Genomic DNA, 26,418 nt, shown 5'->3' on the forward strand with positions numbered 1-26,418 from the left:
TCTCACTACTAATTACCTCTCCTTTCCCTAAGTTTTCCTTTTCTACCTCTTATTTGGGTTTTTTCTCAGACCTTTGCGCATGCTTAAGTTTCTCACATCTTTTTTTTTTTAATTTTTTTTATTGTTTAAGTTTCTCACATCTTAAATCTTTTCATTTCAGCTACTTCTTATTTCTCTCCTTATATCCCCAATCCCCCAATTTGGTGTGTACTTTCTATTTTTCTATTTCCCACTCCTCCTCAATCCACTTCATTATGACTTCTAATAGCACCAGTTCCTTTCTAAGTGGTTAAATGCACTGGAAATTTTTCCAGAACTCATTTTATTCGACCTCTCAGAGGCATGGGACCCCGTTGGTAACTCATTCCTTATTGAAACTCTCTTCTCTTTTCCCAACTATATCCCCTGGCTTTCTCCTATCTAACTGGCTGTCTTGTCTCTTTTGACGGTGAAAGCTCTTCTGGTAATCAGGTACTGAAATTTCTCAACGCTGTGTTCTGCACTCTCTATACTTTTCTTCATATGTATTCTCCCTACCTCAGACTTCAGTGACATGTGCAGCATTTCCACATGGATATTCGAAAGGGATGTCAAATTCAGCATGTCTGTGACCAAACCATACTCTTTCCTCCCACATCTGGCCCTTGACTGTGGTTTTCTACCTCAGACAATCACTTCACAAGCCATCCAGTTAGTCAAGCCAGAAACAGGAGTTATTTTTGGTGCATCCCTTTGTCTCACATCCTATGTGTTTTTCCCCTGCTGAATATATTTTTGAATCTGCCATTCTCTATACTTCTACCAACTGCACCCTAGTCTGAGCCTCCATCTTCTTTCTCCTGAACGACTATTTTGGCCTCCTGACAGGTAACCCTGCATCCATCCTGCCCACCTTCCAATTCTTTTACATATTTCAGCCAGGGTACATTTTCAAAATAGACATTTTTACTACCTTTGATCATAAAACTCTTTACTTATTCTTCATGGCAGGGTAAAAAATCCACAATTTTAAATATAATTAAAGCAGATATCTCTTTATGGCCTGGTCCTTGCTTACTATGTAGGTTTTATCTCATATGATTCTACCTACTCTTTCTTACCATACCAGATTTTTGTCCATCTTTTCACTCCTGGAATGTTACAATTTTCCTATAATACTAACAGTATCACTGAGCACATTGTTTCTCTGACTGTTGCTTTTTTCTTCCTTCTCACCCCCATAGGTAACTTTTACTTACCCTTCAGCTCTGAGTGTCAAAATATCTTCCTCACTGTGCTTTCATGGAATCAAATATTTTGTGTGTTTTTTTTTTTTTTTCTCCTCATTTGGTGTGGCAGCTAATCTCAGCTTGTACTTACACAATGATTAATGTGACACTGGAATAACTTCTCCATCCCACTGGATTGTCAAGCCCATGAAAGTTGAAAATATATCAACTTTTGCTTATAACTGAATCTGTTGTTTCTAGGTTCTCAATAAAATTTTTTTAAAGATTTTATTTATTTATTTGACAGGGAGAGATAGCGAGAGCAGGAACACAAGCAGGGGGAGTGGGAAAGGGAGAGGGAGAAGCAGGCCTCCCGCTGAGCAGGGAGCCTAATGCAGGGCTTGATCCCACGACCCTGGGATCATGACCTGAGCCGAAGGCAGATGCTTAAAGACTGAGCCACCCAGGCGCCCCTCAATAAAAGTTTTTATATTGATTGAATGATTCTCGTCATCCTTAAGCTATAACCAAAATGCAAATTTCTCCATACCTCTGCAGTGACTTCAATTATATTTTTAAGCTTTCTTACCCACCATTCTCCTAGTACTAACTCCTCACTCCTCCTTGTCAATGCTTCCTCATTAGCTTACATTTCCAGTAAATATCCCTATACTCTTTACTCCTTCAAAATATTTCTTCTACCTTTTTGACTTATTGCTACTTCTTATGCATCTAGGAGCTGGAATCTGCTATGAATAATTTTAATGCAATTAAGATAGGCCTAAAACATTGATTTTGTAAGCCTCTGTAAAATTCTCTGCCCTTTTGGTTAAAGATAACCAACTACATCACCTTCTTGTATTTTCCATTGTTGTCATCTGTTGCCCTCCGGGTCATTCCCCAATATTTTCCAAAGACTTTGAATTCCATTAATTTATATAGTCATGTAAAATAACTGATGAGTTCTCTCATGCTCTGGACTCTGAGGTTGAACTATTAAACAACACATAAAAGGCCCAGCTGTTTAATGGCAGTGAAGTATGGGAGAGAAAACATATGGTCAACAGACAAGAAAATTGATTAATGGGTTATCTTCAGATAGTCAAGAAACTACGAGGGAAAATAATGCAAGGTGGTTCAGAAGAGACTGAGGGAGATATTTAGTTTAGATTATTTGGATGGTCTGGGAAAGCCTGTGAGGAGGTACATGGAAACCTAATATCCTTGAGGCTAACAACTTTCACAGTTACATTGTGGAAGTGGTAAACTTTTAAAGCCTGAGCCCCAGTAAATGAGTCTCCAGATGACTTAAGGAGTGGGGATAGGGTACACCTCTGGAGCTTCTGTTGTTAACATATATTTGTCTTCTTTCCTGCTCCCCAACCACTATACACAGAGATACACAAACCAGATGATTTCACCCTTCCCTATGTTTTTGCCTCTTTGGAATGATCTAAACCTTGGGGGAAGGAGAAGGAGCCAGGGGAAAGCTCCGATGGTTCAGTCTAAGCCCACTGGCTCAGGACAGACAATGATCTGAGAGGAGCAATGTGGCATTCTAGAAATCTTTCCCTATCTATTCCTCTTCTAAAATGCCTGCCTTTTTTCTGCTTCCAGTATCCCATCCTTGCCCCATCCACAAGAGGAATACCACCACCTTCTGGCTCCTCAAGAGATTTTCCTCTAAGTTCATGTGCATGTGTTTGTGTGTGTGTGTGTGTGTTTTGGGTATGTGGTTAAGAGTTCTATGACTTATTACTTCCCTTTGGTTTCTCTGACATCTCTATGGTTGAATCAGAGTGGAAGCTGCCAGCTTGTAGTTCACTCTAGTTAAAAAAAGTCTACCAGTTACCCAATTGCACATGAAAAACAACACAATACAACACAAAACAAAACGAAAAACCCTTCTTAGTCCTATTTTTACTTGACCTTGACCTCTTTGTAAGATTTGAGTCTGTTGACCACTCTTCCATTTCTTAGGACTCCCCCTTCTTAAAGATTCCACTACACCATTCTCCTCTGATCAATGGTCCATCCTATGTGTTTCTAGATAAAACTCAATGTCTTAAATATAACACATAAGACTCTTTTAGTCCTCTCCACCATGGCAGACACATTCACCTCCATACTGTACCCATGGCACAATCCTGCTTGAGTCATTAGTCACCAATATGTGCCTTGTATCAGTCTCTTTCTTGGCTATCTTGTTTATCACATGCTGTTCCTTCTGCTTGGATTATCCCTCTTCCCCAGCCCTCTCTTTCCCATCTCCTCAGCAAACTCTTTTCTTTTCTAGGGAAAACAAGGACAAAAAAGAAAACAAAATAGCATTTGTATTGCTTGCATCATCTAGCATGCCAGAACTCTTTCCACTGTTCCCATATTTTGACTTTTTTTTCATGTTGCTCTAGTGTTTAGTTTATATCTTGTCTTGTGACTCTATGATTAAATTGTGAGCTCCTGCATGGCATGGGCTTTGTTCCTTCAACAATTTGGGGTATATACTAGTTAGTTAATAAACATCTGTTACATTAATAATTTAAAGAACAATAAATGTTTGCCATGGGCAAGGTTCTTATAAAAATAGCTAGTTAGTATATTGATAAAGTAATTTTCATAGAAAAAAATGTGGTTTCTTTTTGTTGTTGTTATTAAACTTCCACTTTGTAGACAACAATATTGCCAACTTACTAATAGATTAGAGCCCAAAGTTCTGGATTTTTCAGAAGCATAGATAATGTTAGAACAAAAAAAATTAGATGTCATTGCAAGGCATTTGTTTATTTTTATGAAAAATGTTTGCTGTACACATGGATTTTATATTGGCATATTATAGATACTATTTAAGTACAAATGTTCCTTGACTTACAGTGGGGTAAGGTCCTGATAAACCCATTGTATTTATTTATTTTTTTATTATGTTATGTTAATCGCCATACATTACATCATTAGTTTTTGATGTAGTGTTCCATGATTCATTGTTTGCGTATAACACCCAGTGCTCCATGCAGTACGTGCTCTCCTTAATACCCATCACCAGGCGAACCCATCCCCCCACCCCCCTCCCCTCTAGAACCCTCAGTTTGTTTCTCAGAGTCCATAGTCTCTCATGGTTCGTCTCCCCCTCCGATTTCCTCCCTTCAATTTCCCCTTCCTGCTATCTTCTTCTTCTTCTTCTTCTTTTTTTTTAACATATAATGTATTATTTGTTTCAGAGGTACAGATCTGTGATTCAACAGTCTTACACAGTTCACAACACTCACCATAGCACATACCCTCCCCAATGTCTATCACCCAGCCACCCCATCCCTCCCACCCCTCACCACTCCAGCAACCCTCAGTTTGTTTCCTGAGATTAAGAATTCCTCATATCCGGGGCGCCTGGGTGGCTCAGTCGTTAAGTGTCTGCCTTCGGCTCAGGTCATGATCCCAGGGTCCTGGGATTTAGCCCCACATTGGGCTCCCTGCTCGACGGGGAGCCTGCTTCTCCCTCTCCCACTCCCCCTGCTTGTGTTCCTTCTCCGCTGTGTCTCTCTCTGTCAAATAAATAAATAAAATCTTAAAAAAAAAAAAGATTTCCTCATATCAGTGAGGTCATATGATACAGATCTTTCTCTGATTGACTTATTTCGCTCAGCATAATACCCTCCAGTTCCATCCACGTCGTTGCAAATGGCAAGATTTCATTCCTTTTGATGGCTGCATAATATTCCATTGTATATATATACCACTTCTTCTTTATCCATTCATCTGTTGATGGACATCTTGGCTCTTTCCATAGTTTGGCTATTGTGGACATTGCTGCTATAAACATCGGGGTGCACGTACCCCTTCGGGTCCCTACATTTGTATCTTTGGGGTAAATACCCAGTAGTGCAATTGCTGGGTCATATGGTAGCTCTATTTTCAACTTTTTGAGGAACCTCCATACTGTTTTCCAGAGTGGCTGCACCAGCTTGCATTCCCACTAACAGTGTAGGAGGGTTCCCCTTTCTCTGCATCCTCGCCAACATATGTCATTTCCTGACTTGTTAATTTTAACCATTCTGACTGGTGTGAGATGTGATAAACCCATTGTAAATTGAAATATCATGAGTCAAAAGTGCATTTAATATGCCTAACCTACCAAGCATCATAGTTTAGCCTAACCTACCTTAAATGCGCTCAGAACAGTTACATTAGTCCCCAGCGTAAGTTTTATTTGGGCAAAGTCAACTACCACAAACCTATTGAATAGAGTTAAAGGGTTGAATATCTTATGTAATTGATTAAATACTGTACTGAAGGTGAGAAACAGAATGGTTGTGTGGGTGCAGAATGGTTGTAAGTGTATCGATTGTTTACCCTCATGATCACGTGGCTGACTGGAAGCTGCCACTGCCCAGCATCACAAGACAATTGTACTGCATATCACAAGCCTGGGAAAACATCAAAATTCAAAATTCAAAGAATATATATTGCTTTTGCACCATCATAAAGTCAAAAATTGTAAGTTGAACCACAGTAAGTCAGAAACTGTAGTTTCCATTAGATGAAGTTTGAGGAAATTTGTATAACTGAACAAAACAGAAGAATCCACCAAAAATAAACATACCTGACTTTCAGCTACTCTTCCCCTTTTAAAAATCTCAAAAACAATTTAGAGGAAGATGAAGTGCCAATAATACTGCAAAGGAGGTCATTCATTCTTACACAAATTATTTTTCATGTGTTTTTGTGTTTGAAAAAGTTGATTAAAAGAAAGTCTTTCCTGGAGGCAAATTAACCAGAACATTCTTTCTCTCTCTACCAAGGTGGATGATATACTACCACTATAGGGACTGTTAAGGAGGCTTAAAGTCCAAACAAACAAAAAGATCACTTATAATTATGTTAACTCCTTTTCCTCTATCTACTTGATGTAATATTTTTTGTTATTTTCTTAGGGTTTATGAAATATCAATTCTTGCTAGTACCATTCTAAGAGGCTCTGAACACATTATTTTTTTTTATTCTTATGTTAATCCCCATACATTACATCATTAGTTTTAGATGAAATGTTCCATGATTCATTGTTTGAACACATTATTTTTTAAATAAAAGGTAATTTCCCTTTCATTAAAGCCAAAAAGAATTAACTACACTTTATATTTGATTCAGGATTAATCAGTCATATTTTCTAATAGACATTTATTTTGATTAAAAGGTAAAAAAAATATTAACCTGGAATAATTCCCTCTTCATCTGATATGCACTCTCATCATGTCAGTGAACTTAACTATTTTGCATCCATAAAACTACTCCTACTTCCGTTTCTATTACTTTTCTGCATATTTGATAATTAATACTTTATTTCTTACTGCTACCTAAGGCTGCACTAATTTTCTTGCAGATGAGGTTTGTCAGTCTCGTTCTATTTTTATCCCACTGGAGAGGGACTTACTGGTGTTTCATTTGACAAGCTTCCTGATCTTCAGCACGGTCCCAAGGTGGTTTATGTAAAGACAGATACAAAGGCAAACTCATTTTAAATCTGTATCCTGTTAGAAAGCAGTGGTTATTGCTAGAATTTTAAGGGTTCATTTTCAAGTTCTTGCCGCAGATGGATATGAAGTCTATGTGGTTATGCTGATTTTGAAGGACTGGGAATATTACTGAATGATGGTGTAGTTTTTGCATCAGAAATGAAGGCTCATAAATCCTATTTGTCTAATTTATCTGTGTGGCTTTTCTGCTCAGCTTCAGTTAATATCATTAAATTCTTATCTAATTATAATGCAAGCAAACTGACTGCCAGAACCAAGACTGTGTCAGCATTTTCTTTGCAAACTTCTAATCTCAAAAGTTTGGAATAAACTAACCCCAGAAATGATATTGGCTGATACACCTTAGAATGCTAATTCTCACAGCCAAAATGAGTTGTGTGCTGCTTCTTATTTGGAAACATAAATAAGACTTTACTGTGGTTGTTTTAAATACCTCAAGATAAGCTTATGTATGAGAAATATAAGTATTTTTATGGCAAAGATTTCTCATGAGAGGCTGTTTTCTTTTTTATATCTGAAAGACATCAACAGTTATTTTTTTTTAAAGATTTTATTTATTTATTCAACAGAGAGAGAGAGAGACAGCGAGAGAGGGAACACAAGCAGGGGGAGTGGGAGAGGGAGAAGCAGGCTTCCCGCGGAGCAGGGAGCCCGATATGGGGCTCGATCCCAGGACCCTGGGATCACGACCTGAGCCGAAGGCAGACGCTTAACGACTGAGCCACCCAGGTGCCCCACATCAACAGTTATTTCTATAATCATAACACACAACCTTCTCCTTCCTGGTGTGTTCCCTATGTCTCAATCAGATCTCTCATGTCTTTTCAATAGAAGGCCTTTGAAAATTTCTAGGGTGGTGGGTGGCATTTCTAACTGTCATGTGTGATGAAAGTACAAGTAAAAATTGCTGTAATCCAAAAGTGCAGGTTTGGTTTGTTAGTTGGTCTAATGTCATCCATGCAAGTTGTGAACATATCGTGAGCTATATAGATTGTGCTATTTAAACTTCACATGAAATATTTAAAATTCTCTGATTATTTTTATTGCGATATATTTAATAAAACAATGCACAAATCTTAACTGGTCAGTACAAGTAGTTTTACAATAGCATATACCCTATTACCACCACTTACAGCAAGATTAAGAACTTTTCTTTCCCTTCAGAAAGTTCCTTGATACCCCCTACCAGGCAATTATTCTCCAATGCTCCTTCAACCATTATCCAATTTCTTTCCTGTTAGAATAATTTGTTTGTTTTAGAAATTTTATATAAATAAAATCACACAGGAAGTATTCTTTCTAGCTTTTTTGTTTCTAGCAAGTCATTGTGCTTATCATTCTTTTTATTACTGAATAATATCTTATTGTACATATATAAACCTTCTCTTGGATGTCTGGGTCACAGACCAGGTGTAAGATTAACTTTATAGATAAATATCAAATAGTTCTCCAAAAAAGGTTGAACATTTTATACTCCCAACAATAATGTATGAAAGTACCAGTTGCTGGACATTCTGATATTTGATTTTGTCAGTCTTTCAGATTTTAGTCATTCTAGTTGATATGTAGTTGTATCTCATTGTGGTTACAATTTATATTTTTCTGGGAACTAATGACATTAAAAACCTTTTTATCTATTTATTGTCCATTCATAGATATTCTCTTAAAAACTGTTTAAGTATTTTGCTCACTTTTGTCACATTAATTTTTAAATTATTAATTTGTGCTTTTTATATGTTCTGGAAATAAGTGCTTTGTTAGATATATATACTATAAATATTTTTCATAGGTTGTGGCTTGCATATTATTTTCTTTTCATGAGCAGAGCAGAAATTTTTAAATTTTAAACATTTGTAATCTATCGATTTTCTTTTCTTCTGGAATTTGTGTTTTGTTGTTGTTGTGTTGTCAGTCTTAGAACTCTTTATCTTCCCTTAGGTTGTGAAAATTACCTGTTTTCTTCTAGAAGATTTACAGTTTTATGCTTAGGTCCAAGATCCGTCTTGATCTAATTTTTGGGCATGAATAAGGTGAGAATCAAGGTTCATCTTCCCCTCCCCCCATCAATATCCAGTTGTTCTAAGAACATCTGTTAAAAAAATTCTTTACCTGATGAATGGATTTGAATCAATTGTCCAGGGTATATTTATGAACTCTCTATTCCTTTACGTTGATCTATTTATCTATCTTTATGCCTTATGTCTTCACGATATATATAGTAGTAATTCTTGAAGGCAGGTATTTCAAATCCTTTAAATTTGAAATTTGTTTTTCTTTTCAAACTTCTTTTGGTTATTTAAATTGTTTTGGCTGGGCCACCTGGGTGGCTCAGTCGTTAAGCGTCTGCCTTCCGCTCAGGTCATGATCCCAGGGTCCTGGGATCGAGTCCCGCATCGGGCTTCCTGCTCGTCAGGAGGCCTGCTTCTTCCTCTCCCACTCCCCCTGCTTGTGTTCCTGCTCTCACTGTCTCTCTCTCTGTCAAATAAATAAAATCTTCAAAAAAAAAAATAAATTGTTTTGGCTGTTCAAAGCCCTTTTCTTCCATTAAAAAAAATGTTTTAGAATATGTTTGTCAATTCTTAAAAAAACAAACACTCATTAGGATTTTGATTGAGATTGATACTAATCTGTAGATCATTTGGGGAAGATTTGACATCAGTGATAGTTATTTTTATGTATCAACTTGGCTAGGCTACACTGCCCACTTATTTGGTCAAACACTGGTCAAGATACTGCTGAGAAGGTATTTGTGGGTATGGTTAACATTTAAAATCAGTTAACTTTAAAAGTAAGTCAGAATACTCTCCTTAATGTAAGTGGGCCTTATCCAATTTATATGAAGGTCTTAAGAGTAAAGTCTGAGATTTTCCAAAGAAGGAATTTTGCCTTAATATTGCAACATAGAAATCTTGACTGACTTTCTAGCCTGCTCGCCTGCCCTGTGGATTCCAGATGTAAGAGCCCTCACATTATGTGAGCCAGTTCCTCAAAATAAATCTCTCTCTCTCATACACACATATATACACACAGATATGTATATACATACATAAACATACATATATACACACACATATATATACATGTGTATATATACATATATGTGTGTGTGTATATGTATATGTGTGTGTGTGTATATATATACACGGTTGGTTTTGTTTCTCTGGAGAACCCTGAATAAATTGATTTTTGAATTTTATTTATTTATTTAATTAAATTTTTGTTTTTGAGAGAGAGAGAGAGCATGTGTGAGCAAGGGAGGGGCAGAGAGATTGGGAGGGAGAGAATCCCAAGCAGGCTCCACGCCCAGTGCAGATCCCGACATGGGGCTGGATCTCACGACCCTGAGATCATGACCTGAGCCAAAATCAAGAGTCAGATACTTAACCAACTGAGCCATCTAGGAACCACTTGAATTTTATTTTTTAGTTGTGGGTTAAAGAGAAGTTCAACTGGTTTTCTGTAATAACATTTTTTTCCTTTAGTCATACTATTTTCAGTTAGTTATAATAATTTGTAGATTGTTTTGAATTTTCTATGTACTGCACCAGTTATCTGATTATTGTTGACAGGAATTTTGTTACACTTTTTAACAACCTAATGGACTTTTAATACCTTAGCTATCAAAATAATAAACATATGTTTCATGCAAAAGCTTTTTAAAAGATGGTATTCAATACTAAGCTGCTTATTGTACAAGATTAAAAATGATAATATCCTTATTTATAAGTAAATACATCTGTCAGTATTCCCATTTTCATTTTTATTGTGTAATCATTTGTGACTCCATGTGAGGTTCTGCCTGTTCTTTGCTTGTGAGGCTATTGTTGTTGGTTTGGCTTTTCAATATGCATTCCGAACCCCTTCTATCTATGCTCCAAACCCTTTTCCTTCAGAGACCAGAAAACTTAAAACTACATTTCTTAGGCTCCCTTGAGTTCTTTCTGAGACTTAGATTCTACTACTCTGTTGTATACTCAATAGGTTTGGATTTGGAACTGAGTCATATGAGGAAAGACCTAGAATGTGGAGATCTATTTTGCTGCTGTGAGACATGGTGGAGGCATCATTGTCCAGGAGGAGGCAGGTGCACAGCCAGCTTCCAAATTTAGGCTGGCTTCCTAATCCAGTGGCCTTTGGATCCAGGCAGGAGCCGTGTAGTTCTGAAGCCAATAGCATTTTTGTGTGTGTTTTAATGTAAGTATCATATATTTAGTTATTTTGATTTTTTAAAAATTTTATTTTATTATGTTATGTTAATCACCATACATTACAGCATTAGTTTTTGATGTAGTGTTCCATGCTTCATTGTTTGCGTATAACACCCAGTAATTCAATAACTGTCACAAGTAGCTGCTTTCTTGGCAGCAGAGTTTGACATTGCATGGTATTCTTGACAACTCATTTTAGAGTCTGTATCTGTAGCACTTCTGAAGAATCTATAACCATTTACTATTTCCTTCACATAGCTGGAATGGATTCTATCCTATTTAGCAAAATCCTGACCAATACTTGCAATTGGGAATTTCTTTTATACGCAATCAGTTAGGAGTTAAATAATACTAACAAAATTATACTAAACCTGAATACTTTAGAGACATTTTTAAAATGCCATGAGGGGCATAAAACTGAAAAAGAAAATGAGGAATTTTAAATTTGGTGGAAATAACATGAATTAGACACACATTGCTTTATATATTAACAGATTTATATAACATTCTGTATCACAGGTAGTAAAAAATAAAAAATTAGGGAAGTTGAAATACTTTCATTTTAATTGATGAAACACCTTCCCTTAATTGGGTACATCAAATAGCTATTGTGAATCTAAGAGACTGAATAAAATATTTTACCTGCTAAGTTAATAAGAAAAAAAAAAAAAGAAAGGGGAGCACTAGATGTTAAAGCACTCAAATGCAGTTAATACCATACAACCCTGAAGTCTGGACCTGCTAAGTGATTCTCCTGGGGTACTGACAGTCTTTTCATGCAATATCACAGTAAACACTAGAAATGTGTGATGGTTATTTTTTACTGGTTTTTTGCTCGGTAGGATGCAGATCACTAAGGGATATGTAGGTTGTTAGAAATTCGTGGAGACGGGAAGCCATTCCTCTCTTTGTCTTTTCTCTTGCTTTATATAAAACTCTTTGTAGAGCATCATACCATTTGCCCAGACCTGAATATGTTCGTATCTTTCTATCATTCATATTACTGTCTGAGTGTGTCAGTCCAGCAGATGACTATATTTCAAATGGAGAAACTATTAAAATTCTTTTCCAGTTGTAAGTTAACAAATTTGGATTTCATACTTCTCAAAGTTTGTCAATTTTCTATATTTATAGCCATATTTTCTATACTCTTAATTTCTATTGAATATCTACATTCTGTTTGTATTTTCTGCTTCTTTCATTGAAGAAATTTATAATCAACCGAAATCATGTTTCACTGGGGCCACTAGCATGAATGATTATCTTAAGTGTTCCGTATTTCTTCAGTTACAATGAACATTGTATTATGCATTAGAGACTGTTTTCCCTTTATATCCTTTATATTCAGTTATGTATACATACATATGTATATATATATATACACACAGTTGTGTATACACACACACACAAATAGTTTTGTCTATTCATAGGTCTAATACCTTAAGAGTTGCTTTCCTATATTCATATTGATTTTTTGTTATGTGCACTTCTTTAAAATTGTCTATAGATCTATTGCTCTTCTTTCAGGTTTTAGATAGCGTTGAAGATGGATAAATGACTTTTGACTTTGCCTGGAGAATTGCACCACTTACATCTCGACTTTATATTATCTATATCTCCCCCTATGCTGAATGACTGAGTGTGTTCCCTCAAAATTCATATATTGAAATATATTGCTCAATGTAATGGTGTTAGGAAGTGGGGCCTTTGGGATCTGGGTAGGTCACAGTGGTGGAGCCCTCATGAATGGGATTAGTGCTCTTTATAAAACAGGTCCTACAGAACTCCTTAGCCCCTTTTCCCATGTGAGTACAGTGATAAGATGGCCATCTAGGAAGTGAGTCCTCGTCAGACACCAAATCTGTGGATTCCATGACCTTAGACTTCTCAATCTCCAGAATTAAATGTGTGAAAATTAAATGTCTGTTGTTTATAAGCTATTCAGTTTGTGGCATTTTGTATGGCAGACCGAACAGGCTGATAGCAGACAACCTAAAGTCTTTGAGGTATGTGGTGAAGATTGGGTCAGACAAATCCTTAAGACATACTTCTTTAGGTATACTACAATTTATATAAATGTTTATGTTGATGAACGTTGATGTTGTTCATTCATTTTAATGGTTATATGTTATTCCATAATGAATATTTAACAAGAGATTTTCTTATTCAATACTGGTGTTTACATTTCTTATTTTTGCAAACAAAGCTTCTTTTATAAACTTTTTGTACATATGTTGTAGACAACACAAGCAGCATTTTTTCTCTATGGTGTACACATTCAACTAGAATTGCTAGGTTGTAAAGTATGTGCATCTTCAACATTACTACGTTGTGACAATGTCTCTTTATACTTTCACATGCAATGTGTGTTTAGTACTTGGTATCAGAGTTCAAAATTTGAAGGTTTTTTTTTCAATCACACTTTTGTTTTAATTTGTATTTCTCCAATGCAATTGATAATCTTTTTATGTTTATTGACCATAGTTTTTTTCTGTAAAATTTTTTCTCAATTTTTTTTTTTTTTTTTTTTTTTTGATTGTTCTTTTTTTCGGACTGATTTGAAGAAATTCGTTGTATTCTGGATATTATTCTTTTGTTAGTTTTATTTTTATTGCAAATATCTCCTCTAAATCTTGGCTTAACATTACACTTTGTTTTAGATATCTTCTGTAGTACAGACATTTTTATTGCCAAATAATATAGTTTATAATTTGTAGATCGTGTGTTTTAATAAGGAAATAATTTTCTGTCCTAAACTCACAGAGACATGTTTTTTATTCTAAGCGTTTTAAAGTTTAGCTTTACAAATTTTAATCTACATGGAAAGTATTTTTTTTGTACAAGGTAATGAAAAAATGATCTGGTTTTACCGGTTTTAAAAACAGATAACCATTTGTCTCTGCCCACTTATGGCATAATGCCTCTTTTATCCACTGATTTTAGTGCCACTTTTGTTATATTCCAAGTGTGGATATTCTCTATAAGGGTAGATATTTCCCTTTAAGTTCATGAATAAGATTGGCATGTAATTTTCTTTACTAAAACTGTCTTTGTTTTTCTGTGATGGTCACACATCCAGGCATGAAGTTAGATCACAGAGATAAGGACTAAACATAGAAATGACAGAGAAGTGATCTGGAGCATAACTACTCAGCAGCCCTGAACTGCCTGAACTTTTACATTAGAGAGCAGCATAGTTTGATTTTGCTTGAGCCTTATTTGGGGGATCAGTTCTATTTTTGGCTGAAAATCTAATCTCAAATGATCTTAGATATAGTCTATATTTTCTTGAGCTGGCCTTCATATTTTTATGTAAAACTTACATTCATTTTTAAAGTTTCCAATTCATTGCTATGAGGTTGTTCACAATAATCTCTTATGATCTGTAAAATGCTCTACAATTACATGATATTTTGCATATCTCATGTTACTTGTGAATTTGTCTTTTTTTTCTTAATCAGTTTTGGTTTTGTATTCATCTTTTTAAACATATTTTATTTATTTTTTTGAGAGAGGGAGAGAGAGAAAGCGGGGGGAGGAGCAAAGGGGAGGGACAAGCAGACTCCGTGCTGAGGTGATCAGAAGAGTGTAGACCTTAGGGGAGGAAAGAGACTACTTTTAATGGATTTTCCTGGGGAGATATGTTTTAATCACGTCCTTTATTTAGTAACTATTTAAATGGATTTTGCAGAATTTTTGGGTCCTATTTCTGTAAAAACTCTTCCCATGTATAGCTCTGATGAGATGAAAATCATGTGATTTCACTAAGAGATCTGCTTGGGAACAGACTGCAATAATAATCAAGTCCTGATGAGTGCATTAGATAGATGTATTGGCTCTCTGAACCCTTGAGAGATAATAATGAATAAGAATCTTGCAGTGGAACCCAGAGACTTTATTTTAGCACATGTCCCCAGGTTATTCTGATACACAGCCAGTATATCCTTCCCACTGTCTTGAAACAGTAAAGTGTTTTGCTTGTAACAGGTAGACACTTGTGTGGGATGAATGGAGTTTAACTATTTTCCAACCACATGCAAAATGTAGCTTAAAAAAAAAAAGTTTTATTTTAGAATCTAAGACATTAAATGAAGTCCAAAAAGATTCAGAGTTTTACTTCATTACATTATCTGGTCACAAGTATCTGGCAAGCCTTTGTCTAATCACAGAAAGAAAAGATGGTTTCTGAACATCAGTTAATTTGCAAATATAATGCATTTTAAATTTACAAGGAGAAAACCTTTTTTTTTGGTATATTTGATAGATTTTAAATGTCTCAATCTTCAGGTTCCTTTATAAAAATGATTTTGGCTTTGTTAGCAGAGTGGCAGTGTAACTCAAGGAGTGTAAGATTTGAATGACATTTGTGAGAATCATTCATTTTCTGCCAAACTCTTCATAATTCATGCTCACTTTCAGTGGTCAATTATCTCCACCTCAGAGTCCTACAGAAGTGATGTGCTCATTCTCAAGGGATAGGTGTCACTTCCATTTGATCATACTAATGAGACTCCACATAGTGGCCAGCAGCCCTTGTTCATGTTGGCAGAACTGGTCCTGCTGATTAAATGCCCTTCAGAGGCGCTCCATAAATTAAGCCACGTATCAGTGCCCCTGATCACCACAGCTCTTGTTCTTTCACATGAATTCTGTGATGCTGGAGAGCTCAAACGCATTTCATATTTTTCAATTTCTTTATTTCCAGGATGCAGAATTTGGAGGATATGAAAATCACATATAACACACTTCAAATTATATTAACATTTAAAACTCAAAGCTTTTCTCTGTGATATGGTGGGCATTTATCATGTGTTTGATGAACTGGCACCTTTTGAACACCCTTCCAATGTGACATGATCAGTCCCTTGTTCTCAAGTTAGAAGCTAGAGCGCCCTCTCTCAGCATTCCTATTGTCTACAGGGTTCTGTCATTCAAAAGTTAGAGTTTGGGGACTCCATACACAATCTCAAAGGGGTGAGCTGTAATTCTTGTGCTCAGTGACATGGCAGTGATATTCTCACAGAAGCAAGCCCCACGTTGTGGTTGGTGGCCCAAGCTTCTGGGACTGGCTCTCCAACCTTCTTAGAGATCGTGTTAGCTTCCTAATATCCTTTAATGATGTATTTAATGTTACTTAGAATGGATTCTCAACTCTGCAACAAAGAACTCTGAACTTGCACATTCTTTCACACTTGCTAACCACATTCTGGACATTATGATTTTCTTTTTGTCTTTCCAAAAATGCCATTTATCCACCTTGGGGTTCTTCATTTGATGTTCCTTCTGCCCCAAATACAGATCTACTCAGAGTTGGCACTTTTCACCTTTAGACTTCTTCTCTAACACCACCCTTTCAAAGAAGCCATCCTGGCCATTCTTCACCTATCTAGTGGTCTCAACTATGTTCATTGTTTAGTTGGTTAATGTGTCTTCATGTCTTCCTTACAACATAACAGAGCCCTAGTTTGTTTTATTTACCAAAGTGTTCTCAGAATCTAAAATAAAGCCTGGCAAATAATTAACGTTCACTTTTTATGAATGAATGGATGATGAATGATTGAATGAATGAATGAATATGCATAACATATTGTTTCACTTTAAAGAGCTTTTTAAAGACAGGATTGAGAATCATACGTTTTTATTTTAGGCCTAGTAGGAGAAAGAATTGAGAAACTCAAAGGAGAATTGAGCTAGAGGCAGAAAGAATATGGAGAAAAGTGAGACTTTTTCAAAGGGAAAAATGGTGAAGCCAAAGATAAAACCAAAGTATAGTAATTTGAGGAAATTATCACATGCACATTCCTAACTGCTATGTACTCAGAACCTCATGAGAAACTGCAATGGGTAAAAGAAAATCTAAGAAGTCCAAGATGTCCCTGCCATTTTAATGCTCTGGAATAGTTAGGGAAAAAGAAGGACAGTTTATAGAAATGGAAAAAAGAAAGACAGAAAAACATGAGTGATGCAGTCCTGACATTGATGGAAATGTTTCCCTAAGAGTTTACATTGCTCTGAGTGAAAAATCTGAAGCCATGATTTGGGGATAGGTTCTCCATAATCAGAAATAATTGTTTAGGATTTGTGTTCTAAAATCCATTCCTATGAAACTGGTGATGAAGCACTAATAATTTTTGAGAGAAAATTAATCTCTAAACTTTAATATGTAATAGCAGAATACTAATTCCTAATACTGAAAAACTTGCAAATTGTACCTTGTCAACCACTTTTCTAATTAGTAGGTAGACATCTTGAAGCACTGTGATCCTTTAGATTTTAATTGTCAGACAGTGTCATCTACAGTTACTCCTTATGTCCTAATCAAAAAAAGAAAAAAAAGAAAGAAAGAAAAAGAACAATTATGCCAAGATAACAACTATAGTTTTGATGATTGTAGATCATGGTTAATTGGGTAATGGGCATGATTCAGTTCTATTGCTTGTCCAGTCAAAACAATTATGATCATATTATCCAGTATACCATGAGCATATATATATTTTTCTCTCCAAAACAATCTTAGTGTGTAATGTAAATAAGTACATAAAGTTTCTCTCTCAAGAGGAATTACATTTCACAGATTACATTTTAATTCCCTTAAAAGATATTCAGAATTTATTACAACATGCTAAGTGAATACATACTCACTAACATAAATAATAAAATTTATATAGTGTGTCAATAACAGTGGTAATTTATTGAGCTCGTATTATGTGCAGGGAGCTCTTACCAGGGCTTTACATATACTAATATCTTTAATCCTCACCATTGTTTTTTGAGACAGGTTCTTATTCCCATTTTATATTCGAGAAACATAGTTTTTAGGAAGATCAAATGACTTATTCAAACTTAAACAATGAATGAATGACAGGGTCAGGATTTTCACTCAGGAATCCCGCTACCAAGTCCGTGTCCTTAACCAGAGAACAATACTGCCCTGGTAGTGGGAACAATAGAAGTTTTGAGTTAGCCCAACTCAAATTTGGGCTCAAATTTCAGTGCTGACTGTGGCTTGAAGACTATTCCTCAACCTCTCTCAAATTTAAAATCTTCATTTGTAATAAATAAGCAAATAATAAGTAAGCAAAGGAAAATCATGAAACCAATCCATAAAAATATCTCCTGAGAAGATTTGAAACTAATGTAGTGTTTTAAGGTAAGGTAGTGTGTAAAAGCACCTAGCATACTGATCAGAATATGCTATGTCTTCGGGTATCAGTGGTACTTTTCTTCATGTGTTAGAAAATTACCAAAATAAACCAGAAATCCTTTCTCTTGCTATTTTCTCCATTTTGCAATTTGAATGGGAGAGGGCTGCTATTGGGAGGTCCTCCCCAACTCCTGGCCCGGGCACACACCAAAATGGATGTGATTGTCAGGCTAGTGCATTCAGTGGAAACTCTTGTTTCGCCCTATTCTAGAAGCCTGAGCCGTGTCACTTCCAATTTTGTGATTTGCCTCTGCCATTGTGTTTACTTCTTGGCTAATTTTTAAATGCAATATTTAAGAAGAAATCCTCCTGCCTGGTATACTTGCTTCTTTTATTTTAAAGATTTTATGTATGTATGTATGTATGTATGTATGTATGTATGTATGTATTTTAAGAAAGAGAGAGAGAGAGCTTGAGTGAGCATGGGGAGGGGAGGGGCAGCGGGGAGGGGGGAGGGAGAGAATCGCAAGCAGACTCTGCACTGAGTGAGGGGGCTCGAGGCAGGGCTCGAGGTGGGGCTTGAGGTGGGGTTTGATCTCAGGACTCTGAGATCATGTCCCTGAGATTATGACCTGAGTGGAAACCAAAAGTCTGACACTTAATCAACTGAGCCACCCAGGTACCCTGCCTGCTATACATGCTTCTTAATATTAATGCTGTTGGATGTAATCTGTGTCTGAAACACTAACAAGTTGAGTTCTTTCCTTCTCTCTTTTTTCTTTATTTTTTTTTTTCATTTGGGTACAATTTTTTTTTTAATTTATTGATTTCAGCCTTCTGGATGATGGTAATAAATTTTCAAATATAAAAGCAGACTTCTTATAGAACTATCATTTTATGATTTTCAGAAATGCACAAAGAGCCCCCAGTTGGGGATTCCTTTAGTTTAACAAATAAAATCATTTTAAACCTCCCAGTAGTGATGTTTTCTCTTTGACTCATATTATTCGAAGTAATCTGTAGAACTGAAAATATTTCCCCAAATCAAGATTTATAATACTTTTGAAAAAAAGACTGTGAAGCATTAGATTTAAGAACCTTGTAGTCTTGGATTATCATTCTTTCCTTGTTACTACTGATTACTGTGGCTTATTCTCATTTTTAATATTCAAGTGTAGATCATGTAATTAAAAATACCACTAACAGCTTACCACACCACAATGCTGAGGAGACCAGAAACTGAGGACTTTTAAATAAATCTAACATTAAAAAAGATTGGCCTATATGGGTTCTAGTTTGAGATAAAGTAGTGTATCTCATATCATTTCCAGTGAGATGTCTGAGACTTGAATTGTCAAGAAATAACAGCCTTTTTATACACAGATATGACATCAGGGTCTCCTATATAGTGTGACATAAGGAGAGTCACGAAACAATTTCTGACCCTTTTCTCGTGTTAACCTTATATTCTTGCAATGTTTGTTTCACTTTAGCACATTTCCTTAATCAACCAAGAGAAATATATTTGTATCAACAAATAAGTTGTTGGTCTACAAATAAGATTAAATAAATTACAGGTGCCTAGGGGCTCAGTAGTTAAGCATCTGATTTTTTTTTTTTTTTGAGTTCTTTTCTTTTCTTTTCTTACGTTAGTCACCATACATTACATCATTAGTTTTTGATGTAGTGTTCCCTGATTCATTGTTTGCGTATAACACCCAGTGCTCCATGCAGAACGTGCCCTCTTTAATACCCGTCACCAGGTTAACCCATCCCCCAACCCCCTCCCCTCTAGAACCCTCAGTTTGTTTCTCAGAGTCCATAGTCTCTCATGGTTCATCTCCCCCTCCGATTTGCCCCCCTTCATTTTTCTTTTCCTACTTTTTTTTTTTAACATATAATGTATTATTTGTTTCAGAGGTACAGGTCTGTGATTCAACAGTCTTACACAATTCACAGCATTCACCATAGCACATACCCTCCCCAATGTCCATCACCAGCCACCCCATTCCTCCCACCCTCACCACTCCAGCATCTGACTCTTGGTTTCTGCTCAGGTCATGATCTCAGGGTCATGATCTCAGAGTCAGAAGTTGGTTAAGCGTCTGCCTTCAGCTCAGGTCATGATCCCAGAGTCCTAGGATCAAGTCGCATCCAGCTCCCTGCTCCGTGAGAAGCCTGTTTCTCCCTCTGCCTCTGCCTCCCTCCCTCTCTCTCTCTGTGTCTCATGAATAAATAAATAAAATCTTAAAAAAAAGATTAAATAAATTACCAGTCAATGATGGCATAGTATATTGTTTTGTTGAAAAAACAATATTTCTTACTACATGGTTGATAACATGCTCTAGTGAGAGAGAGGAGAGTTAGAAGCAAGTGGGAATTTGGGAATGATTTTGTGATATTATGAGAGGAGGTCATAGAAACAGAAGAACAATGAGAACACTAAGGTATTAAAGAGACAATGGAGCAACGAGTATCAGCAGAATGGTTTAAAAGGAGAATTAGTTAAATATATATCCAATTTCTTCCTGAGCCTATCTGTTCTGTTTCATACACTTATTTTTTGTATCCATTTGGCAATATCACATTGTAAGAATACTCTAGGGTAAAATAAGTCTTGAAATGAGGTAATACAAGTCCTCTAATGGGTATCTATGTGGCCAATTGTCCAATCAAATGTTTTGTCCCCCTTTTATTGGCTCTTTGTCTTTTTACTGTTGATTTGTATTAGTTCTATATATTTTCTGGACAAAATTCTTTGTTGGTTTTACAAATTGCAAATATCTTATTCCTACTCCTTTGCTTGCTCATTCATTTTTTTTAAATGACATCTTTAGACACAGAGAATATTTCTTCTGACAAAGTCCAATTTATCAATTTTGTTCTTTTCTGGTTAGTGCTTTATGCATCTATTTAAGAAATCTTTGCTTCCCTGAATGGCTTGAAGATATTCTTCTATCACTTCTTTTAGATGATTTATAATTTTAGCTTTTGCATTTAGGCCTACAACCCATCTTAAATCAGGTATTTACTGAAAAGAAATAAAAACATATGTCAACATAAAATCTTTGACAAGAATATGCACAGCAACCTTATTCATAATAACACCATGATGGAAACCAAATTACTATGAAGAAGAAATGGACAAACAAATCCCACTGTATTCACATTGGAGTACTACTGATCAATGAAAAGGAATGCGCTACTGATATACTCACAACTCAGATGAATCTCATAAATGTTATGTTGCACAAAAGGACCCAGACAGAAAAGAATACATTTCTATGATTCCCTGTGTATGATGACATCCAAGAACAAACAGAATAATTTTAAGGTCATAAAAATCAGAAAGTGGTTGACTTTGTTACCAAGGTGGTGATAAGGTAGGTTCTTACTGTCTGATAATGAGCAGGAAGAACTTTATGAGATGATGGAGAAGTTCTTTTTTTTTTTAAGATTTTATTTATTTATTTGAGAGAGAGAATGAGATAGAGCATGAGGCGGGGAGGGTCAGAGGGAGAAGCAGACTCCCCGCTGAGCAGGGAGCCCGATGTGGGACTTGATCCTGGGACTCCAGGATCACGACCTGAGCCGAAGGCAGTCGCTTAACCAACTGAGCCACCCAGGCGCCCGATGGAGAAGTTCTATATCTTGTTTTGGACAGTGGTTACATGGTATACAACTGTCAAAACCTATCAAAATGAACACTTGAAATCTGTACATTTTGTTGTATGTACATTGTACATCAATTATTTTTTAAAAAAATAGAGTTAAAAAGACATTAAAAGGAATAATGGCATTTTTATCAATGACAGCTATAATGTGAACAATTACTTCATAAATAGTATGCCTCTTGGAGTGGTACTATCTACAAACTGGCTGTGTCCAGTGGCCACAGCAACCTACACACAAATTCCAGGAGCAGCATTATCCTGACTTGGTATAATATACAAGCAGACATTTAATAACAGCCATTATTTTGTGCTTGCTTACTTTGTTGTAAGCATTTTGCAGCTATTATTTCAATTAATTGATCATTAGAGGCTACAGTAATTTTTATTATCAACTGATTATGCAGCTTTTCTTTGCCCCTTGCTAATGAGGTCAGTAATATGAGCCTATGACTTTAAAAGGGTGAAAATCGGGGCACCTGGGTGGCTCAGTTGGTTAAGCAACTACCTTCGGCTCAGGTCATGATCCTGGAGTCCCGGGATCGAGTCCCACATCGGGCTCCCTGCTCAGCAGGGGGTCTGCTTCTCCCTCTGACCCTCTTCCCTCTTGTGCTCTCTGTCTCTCATTCTCTATCTCAAATAAATAAATAAATAAATATTTTTAAAAAAGGGTGAAAATCCATCAAAAGCCAATGTGTGTATGAAGAGATGGTAAAGAAGAAAAATATTCCTAAACTAGCGAAGTGTTAATGTCAGGTTGTTTTAACGCCCAGGACTTGCTCTAGGGAAATGTTTTAATAGGGAAGTTTATCTTCAGTATCTCATGAACGCTTTTTCTCATAAAATCACATGACTTTAATAAAAATCACATCGCTTTCACTGCTGTCCCAAACACTCCATTTCACCTTATGGGGCTTACCTAGAGCTCCTTTTTTGTGTCCAGTACATATTTGCTATGTTTCTATGAACATTGTTTGTACTGAATCATTCATTCCTCACAGTAAGCTTGTTTGGTAAGTACACTTATTTTTTCATTTGACATTAGATGAAATTAATACACAAATGTTAAGTAATTTCCCAGAAACCACATAGCTTATATGCAAACAGTGAATCATGGAACACTACATCAAAAACTATGATGTAATGTATGGTGATTAACATAACATAATAAAAAAAATAACTAGGAAACAAACAAACAAACAAAAAACCATACAGCTTATAAATAAGAGATTCAGCATTGGAGTCGATGCAGTTTGACACCAGAGCCTGCACCCTCGATCACCATACTCTGTGCATCTCTCATATGTCCCTTCATACTTATACTCTTTACCTCTAAAACATATGGGTTTTGGGGCGCCTGGGTGGCTCAGTCAGTTAAGTGTCTGCCTTCGGGTCAGGTCATGATCCCAGGGTCCTGGGATTGAGCCCCTCATTGGAGTCCCTGCTCCTTTCTCCCTCTTCTTATGCCCCTTCCCCTACTCATGCTCTCACTCTCACTCTGCTCTCTCTCTCTCAAATAAATGAATGAATGAATGAATAAATAAATAAATAAATAAAAATCTTAAAAAAAAGGGTCTAAATTGCCTCTTATAAAAACTCTAATTTCTTCAAAAGTGCACTTTTCCTTACCCCACAGGAATACAAGGTGACACTTAGACACCGACCCGCTAGTAGAGGAGACAATTTTATTCATCAAGTCCCTTTAGTACAAATTATTCATAGACAACCATTTTCTCTAACTATTGATTCAACATGTATTTACTAAACACTTACTCTATATTAGGAATACTTGTGAACCCTGAGGATTCAGATACTATAGAAGGACACTCTTGGAAGATAGTCTCAAATTCCAGACATTTCAGGAGGTGTAATATTCTCTGATGCTGGTGTTGCTGCTCTCCTGGAAACAACTCAGTGTTGTCACCTTAAAAACCAATACCACCTAGCCTATCTTCCACTAATTAGAATTCCAAGCCATGAAGACCACAAAACAGAGACAGCTAAGGCTTAGAACAGGATGAGAAATATAAAGGTTGGAGTACTTTCTACGGGCTGTGACCGCAGCCACCATGACAGCCAACAGACTCAGGTGGAGGAGTCATTCAGACCTGGAAAAGGTCTGAAAATTCCAGTGACAGTGATTCATCTTGTGGTTGGACTGTCATCAATCATGAGGGGTCTGATAAAGAGATGGTAAATTCTGAACATGGTACAGCCAGTGACAGCTGTGAGCTTGCTCCAGAATATACATCTTTAGAGCAAGAGGGCCTATAAGTATTGCAGTCGGAGCAGGGATAGAGTAGCCAAAATAGTACATGTTAATGGAAGAAACCGCTTTGGAGGAAACAAAATCAGCACTTGAGAAAGAAGAAAAGTCATCTGAAGACAATGTCTATTTTGGAACTGTCAGTCATGATACTGATATTCTTACCCTTCAGCCACGTAAGTTAGAAGAAATTAGAAATCATGAAGCGATACTTGTTGAAGAAGCACAGAGTCCAGAAGACTTTAACATGGGCTAGGGGTGCCTGGGTGTCTCAGTCATTTGAGACACCAACTCTTGATTTCTGCTCAGGTCATGATCTCAGGGTCTTAGGATCGAGCCTGTGCAGGACTCCCTGCTCAGTGTGGAGTCTGCTGGAAATTCTCTCCTTCTCACTCCCATGCTCTTCCTCCTGATCAAGCTCTCTCTCTCTCTGTCCTTCTCTCTCTCTCTCTCAAATAAATAAATAAATAAATAAATAAAATCTTTAAAAAGCAAAACAAAAAACATTGGTTTTTCTTCTAGCAGCCAGTATATATTCTGTCAGTCAGAAACTGTATTTTCATCCCAGACTAGAAATGATAAATCAAGTAGTGATGAAACCAGTCATCAGCCTAGTCCTGCCTTTAGACCATGCCATGCTAGGAAGAAGACTTTCTAGTTCAGAATCTCAGAAACGGCTACTCCCCGAACAAGAAACCGAATCTCTAGGGAGTTGTGTAAATGCCAGTTCAGCAGAAATCTCAATAAATGTGTTATACTTGCTTTGGTGACTGCAATTGGCATGGGATTTGGGACATTTCTATGGCACAATTCAGATTCAGAAGCATCATTAGTCAGAAAGATACATGAAGATGAACTGAATGATATGAAGGATTATCTTTCCCAATGTCAACAGGAACAAGAATCTTTTTTTTTTTTTAAGATTTTATTTATTTATTTGAGACAGAGAGAATGAGAGACAGAGAGCATGAGAGGGAGGAGGGTCAGAGGGAGAAGCAGACTCCCCGCCGAGCAGGGAGCCCGATGCGGGACTCGATCCCGGGACTCCAGGATCATGACCTGAGCCGAAGGCAGTCGCTTAACCGACTGAGCCACCCAGGCGCCCCGGAACAAGAATCTTTTATAGACTATAAGTCATTGAAGGGAAATCTTTCAAGATGTTGGACCCTTACTGAAGAAAAGATGTCCTTTGAAACTCAGAGAAAGAATCTTGATGGAGAAAATCAGGAATCCTGTAAGGATAGATGAATTTAAACAGTTAATTGAAATGTATTTATTGGAAAAACTGGATAGTTTTCATCATTGGAGAGAACTCGGTCAATTCATCAATAAGTTTTTCCTAAATGGTGTCTTTACACATGATCAGAAGCTCTTCACTGACTGATGTTAAGGATTATCTTAAAGACATGAAGGAATATCAAGTAGATACTGATGGGGTATTTAAGAAGTTGGATGGAGATATATATATATAGACACTTCTTTGGTCATACTCTTTCCCCTCCATATGGACCCAGTCGACCAGATAAAAAGCAACATATGGTAAATACTGAAAACTCCAGGCATGGAAAACAAGAGCAGAAAGCAGAAGCACCCTCAGCCACAATCTTATAAAAGGGAAGGTAAATGGCACAGATATTGACACACTAATGGAAGACGCATGGCAAATCTTGAAATAGAATTGGGGCAGTTACCTTTTGACACCTACATTTTGATTATCATGATGAAGTTAAATTAGAAAATGGTAACAGAAACATGGATGCTTTCTGAAATGTTTGGTGTTGAAACTAAAATGAAATTATCAAGATAATGTCTTTCTATCATTTCTAAGTATCAGTTTGATGACTTCACATTATTACTCAGAAACATCAAGCAAAAGCTTACTAACTTTCATTTTATGTAGTTTAGCTTTGCCAAATTTTTTTTGGCACTGGAAACGTTCAACTGTAGTTTTAAGGAAGCCAGGCATGCAACAGATTTTGTGCATGAAATGAGTCCTCTTTTCAGTGCATGAGCTTAAAGCAAGCTCAAATCATATGACAAGGTGCAATTAACATTGATAGTTGTTTTAAATTTGCAGTAGAGCTTGAAAAAAGTACATTATGATGAAATTTCATCTTTAACATTTTATAATCTCACACTTGCTTCCCGTCTTTTTGCGGGTTCAAGAGCCGGTTGACTTGTGAAGAATTTGCTGTCATTTTTAGGAGCTTGCTTATTTGTTCTCTTGTGAAATTGCTTGCACATATGAGTATTGTGGAAGAAACAATAAAACTACACCATGAGGAAAACTAAAGGTTTTTATTTAAAATCAGGCATTTGTATTAATATATGATTTTATACTTTGTGATATTTTTCAGACATTTCCTCAGTAGTGATATTTGGTAAAGCAGTTCAGT

At 36.4% G+C, this 26,418-nt stretch overlaps 1 pseudogene; it reads left to right on the plus strand.

Annotated features, from left to right (window-relative positions):
- LOC110588394 overlaps positions 1 to 25,757 on the plus strand; it is a 62,464-nt pseudogene extending 36,707 nt beyond the window's left edge.
- The last annotated feature ends 661 nt before the right edge of the window (positions 25,758 to 26,418 follow it).

This window comes from Neomonachus schauinslandi, chromosome 2 (genome assembly GCF_002201575.2).
Source record: "Neomonachus schauinslandi chromosome 2, ASM220157v2, whole genome shotgun sequence".
Taxonomy (NCBI): Eukaryota; Metazoa; Chordata; class Mammalia; order Carnivora; family Phocidae; genus Neomonachus; species Neomonachus schauinslandi.